The 5,444-nt window shown below is 39.3% G+C and overlaps 1 pseudogene; it reads left to right on the top strand.

Moving 5' to 3' along the window:
- Positions 1-3,861: 3,861 nt before the first annotated feature.
- On the top strand, positions 3,862-5,222 carry LOC104588674 (SCARECROW-LIKE protein 7 pseudogene; annotated as a pseudogene).
- Positions 5,223-5,444: the final 222 nt, after the last annotated feature.

The following is a 5,444-nucleotide window of genomic DNA, read 5'->3' as shown; positions in this document are numbered from 1 at the left end:
TTAGATAGTTTTGTATGCCCTTAGCTTCAATCAGAATGATGTACTTTATGAGTTTATTGTAAATGAATAAAAGTGCATATTTGATTCATGTTCCACTGGTATGTTTCTGTGTAATACCTTTAAATTGGACACTTAATGAGACTCGTGTTAGTTTAGAATGTTCACAGCCAGTGGGTCGGTCTGGGGAGACCTATCCTGATAAGGTTGACACTGTGGTGCCACCAATTCCGTTGGGGTGGCCTGTCTCAGCTGCCAGGGTGAGACCCTAGGCACATACAGTGTAGGATTAATTGAATCGTTGAATTGGACCAGATTTCCAGTATTGCCCTGGACCTTGGAGATTGATGGGCAAAATTGGAAAGTTATACCCGACCCTTATACTCGATTATGATACTGCATTAGGTGTCAGATTGGGCTGTCTTTGATGTACCAATCAGTGAGATCCTTAGCGGGGGTCAAAACCTGGGTATGTTGGGACAGTCTGAGAATTCATCTGAGTGGGTGATCATAGTGACAGGATCAACCCCTTTGTCAAACAAAGGTAATGATCGGGGATACACTCTCACTGATGGAAACCAAGACTGTCGGCAGCCGATTTCAATCGTTAAGATTTGTTTTGCAAAGTATATTTTATATGAGATATAAAAGTATATATATTATGGTTTTAAAAGGTTTGCAAAAAGGTTTTAATTCTCGGGATCCATATAAGTAGAGAGTGCAACACTGTTCCTTGCAGCCGAGGGAGATGTCCTCTCCTGTCGGGCAGTGTATGATCATTATGAGCTGTGAGGTTAAGTGTAAGACCATTGAGGATAATACCTGATGGGATAATCTTGCATCTACCCACAGTCCCTGGGTGTTACAAGGTGGTTTGGCCCAGGGACCACTTAGGGTAAGTGTTGGGCCCATTTGATGGGTTTCAGGGGGTGCACTGTCCATAACAGTGTATTCGGCCAGGCCTTGTAACAAAGGCTGGGCCGGACCCATGTGTTTGATGTGTAAATCAATGCTTGGGTCTCATGCCATACAAGGAAGCCCAACTGGGCAGCAGTTAGGAAGGTTAAGTGAGCACATAAGCTTAATGGGCCTAAAGCCCATTTCGAACTGAGCTATTTAATTAGTCAATTATGGGGCGAATTCTGAGATGGATTAGCATATAGTAATTATTGTTATATTCAAAATAGTTAAAAATGTTACTAAAAGTATTGTTATTGATTGTTTAATAAAATATTATAATTACTGACTATTACTAATAAATACTGTTAGTTTAATTAATTTAATTTAATTTTGGTAATTATTAATTTAATGAATATTGTTAATAAATCCTACTCATAATTTTAATAATTACTGTTATATTAAAAATAACTAAATAATATTATTAAAACTATCATTAATGATTATTTAATTAAATAGTATAATTACTTACTATTATTGATAAGTTTTGTTAATAACATTCTAACAACTTACTCTTTTACCGTTTAGTTCGAACGGATGACTCATTTTGACAACAAAAATTACAAGCAAAAAATTACAAAACCATTATGGCCACTGGTTTTCGGGTCGATAGTTTGATCATCCGGTTCGAACGGACAGTCCGTTCTGCCAACAAAAATTATAGGAAAAAAAATTGAGTTGTGAGGTCCATTAAGTAGTATCATATGTGTTATGTCATTTGAGTGTGTCTCATACGACATGAAAACGGAACCGTTTTGGCCACTGGTTTTTAGATTGACGATTCGGCCATTCGGTTCAAACAGACGGCCCGTTCTGACAAAAAAAAATTATAAGAACAAATTTACATAATCGCTTTGGCCACCAATTTTCAGGTCAGCGGTTTGATCGTCCAGTTCGAACGGACAGTCTGTTTTGACAACAAATTTTACAGGCAAAAGATTGAGTGTGTGAGGTTCATTGAGAAGTATCATACATGTTATGTCATTCGAGCGTGTGACTCATACGACCAAAAAATTGAACTGTTATGGCCACCAGTTTTCGGGTCGACGATTCGACCGTTCGGTTAGAACGACTGACCCGTTATGACAACAAAAATTAAAAAAAAGCCAAAAACCATCGAACGGGTCAATGGGTTGATGATTTGACCACTTAGGTCAATGGGTTGTTGACCGATTCAATGGTTTTTTGCCAAGGACCAAGACTGGGGTAAAACGGAACTGGTTGTCTGGACAGTTTCCAATTAAAAAAATTAAATAAAAAAACAGACGACCCATTCTGACAACAAAAATTACATGCAAAAAATTGAGTGTGTGACGTCCATTAAGCATTATCATACGTGTTATGTCATTCGAGCATGTGACTTATACAACCTGGAAATGGAACCGTTATGGCCACCAGTTTTTGGGTCAACGGTTCGAACAGATGGCCCGTTCTGATAATAGAAATTAAAAAAATAAATAAATGACCAAAAACCATTGAACGGGTCAACGGTTCAACCGCCCGGGACAATGGGTCTTTGACCGATTCAACGATTTTTGGCTACGGACCGAAATTGGGATAAAACGGAACTAGTTGCCTAGATGACCGAATAAAAAAATAAAAAGCAGTTAAAAACCATTGAATAGATCAACGAGTCAATAATTCGACTGTTTAAATCAATGAGTCATTGAACGATTCAACAATTTTTGGCCAAAGACCGAGTCAACGGGTCGACAAGTCGAGGGTTCCATTCCAGCCCCTGCGAAGCAAAGCCCCTCTACTAGTATAGTATTATAAGGCTTACACTGTTCCTTGCAATGGTCGATTACTGCATCTCACATGCTCTCACCATTCAGTGATAGTTTGATAATGTAAAATACTTAAGTGCTTACATTGAGTCATTGACAAGTTATGTTAATAACCATTAATGGTGATTTAATGAAACCTAAGAGAAGGTGAATTTTAGACAATAAAACTTAACAGTGGGGTTTTTTTTTTGTGATTAAAAAATCAGGATGAATTTATAGAGAAATATGAAAAGTTCATGGTGAATTTTTAGATAACATCAATTCTAAAAACAACGAAATGGGTTTTGTGCAAACTTAAACCTAATCTGAAATGAATTTGGATCTCCCGCCCACATTTACCCACGGGACACTACAACTGTACATTGGAAATATCTCCTCAACATTAGTAATATATAAATACAGAATATCTCACCAGTCACCATGAATAATAACATTAGTGTTTGGTTACAAAATTATTTCCACGGGCTTCATTCTTTTTTCATAATGAAAAATCAGCCCATAAAATAAAAATTGGGGCAACTTCATGTCCTGTCCTGCTCATTTTTCATTTTTTAAAGAAGCTCTATGCCAAATGTCATAAACTGCTAGTCTATGTCTACAAAACCACCTCCATAAATGTTCATGCCAATGTGCATTGAACGCCGACATCTACCAATAAACATCTATGCAATGATTTTGGAGACGTAGACTGCCAATTTATGACCGCTACACATTTTTCTAAGAATGAAAATGAGCAACAGGACATTTTGTAGTTTGAAAAAAAATTATTTTTTAAAAAAAAATGTTTGATTCATAAAAATATTTTCTCATTACACTCATTTTTATTCATTATTGTCCATTTTAGAGTTTGTAACAATGAAAAAGAATGAGAGTTAAATAAAACATGTTCAGTGTCCCGTGGTAGATCTTTGTGGGTAGGAACCCAACCTCAATGATGCACTTTTGATTTAGGGTAAAATACAAAAACCTCCCTTAAAATCGGCAAAAACCTCAATGATGCACTTTTAATTTTATCAATTCCCTTCTATTTTCAAAAAATCGGCAAAAACCTCCCTTCCGTCAACGATCAAGACGAAAAACGTTAAACCGATGATATTTTTCCAAAAACCTATTTTACCCCTCCGACTGTGATCCTATCGTTTCTGGTTCCAATTGGCTCAACCTCTCCTCTCCTTCCCTGTCCGACCTTAATCGACTCGTCTTCTCGGATACCCAAAAAAATCCCAACACGCTCCAAGCTCAAGTCCCGACGTGAGCCCCACTGCTGCTGCTGTCGTAGCTCAATCTCATAGAATGTGCCCAACTGGTCTACTTTGCACCAGAACGAGTCATCAAACCACATATTCGACTCCGGGAATCAGTGTCCGAATGTGGCGATCCGACGGAAAGAGTTGTCTTTTATTTTGCTGAAGCTCTTTACAGTCGAGTTTTTTCAAAAACTAGGAGAACCGCACCAACGTTCGAGACCTCGTCGGAGGATTTCACACTCCCTTGTAAAGCTTTAAAGGATGCCTACCCATATTCGAAGTTTGCCCATTTGACGGCGAACCAAGCGATACTCGAAGTGACCGAGACGGCGAATCGGATACATATCGTCGACTTCGGAATAGTTAAAGGAGTTTAGTGGGCGGCGCTCCTCCAAGCCATGGCAACTTGGTCCATCGGGAAACCCTCTAGCATCCGAATATCCGACATTCCTGCTCCCCCACTGGGGGGATCACCGGCGGAATCACTGTCCGCCACTGGCAATCGTCTCTGCGATTTCGCCAAGCTTCTCGATTTAAATTTTGAGTTCTAGCCTATCTTGACGCCGATTCACGAGCTTAACGAATCAATATTCCGGATTGACACGGAAGAGGTTTTGGCAGTGAATTACATGCTTCAGTTGTATAACCTGTTGGACGAGACAACAGTTGCCATGGAGAGGGCTTTGCGGCTGGCGAAATCTCTGAAGCCCAAGGTCGTGACACTCGGGGAGTACGAGGCGGGCTTGAACCGGGTTGATTTCCTCAACAGTTTTAAGACTGCGTTGCAGTACTACTCGGCGGTCTTTGAGTCGCTTGAGCCAAGCTTGACAAGAGATTCTACGGAGCGCATCCAGATTGAAAGCTTGCTGCTTGGGAGGCAGATTTCTGGTGTTGTTGAACCGGAAGAAGGGCCAATGAGATGAGAAAGAATGGAGGAAAAGGAGTAGTGGAGGGTTTTGATGGAAGGGTGTAGATTTGAATCTGTGGCTTTCAGCCATTATGCGATGAGTCAGGCAAAGATTCTCCTATGGAACTACAATTACAGTTCTTCGTATTCTCTAGTGGAATCACCGCCCGAGTTTCTTTTGCTTGCATGGAATAGCGTTCCCCTTCTCACTGTTTCGTAATGGCGCTAACGAGTTTAGATAGCTCGTTTACAATTTCCAACTGGATATTTTTTCTCTGGTGTGGAAGTACTACGTGGATATTTTCTCTGGTGTGGAAGGATTACGTGGATATTTTGCAAATAGTTCAGATGATGTATAAGGATAAAAATGTAATTCTATATGCTTTCGTCGATTTTTTTAAAATAAAAGGAAGATTTTTATTAAAGTTAAACTATAGAGGAAATTTTTATGATTGTCAGAAATTTCAGGACAGGTTTTTGTATTTTAGCCTTTGATAGTTGCAAATAATCAATTCGGATTCGAATGTGACCAATTCCGTTCCGAACCCC

This window comes from Nelumbo nucifera, chromosome 2 (genome assembly GCF_055504915.1).
Source record: "Nelumbo nucifera cultivar China Antique chromosome 2, China Antique-T2T, whole genome shotgun sequence".
In the NCBI taxonomy this organism is placed as follows: Eukaryota; Viridiplantae; Streptophyta; class Magnoliopsida; order Proteales; family Nelumbonaceae; genus Nelumbo; species Nelumbo nucifera.
The sequence above is the reverse complement of the archived record's forward strand: the minus strand, read 5'-3'. Positions and strand labels throughout refer to the sequence as shown.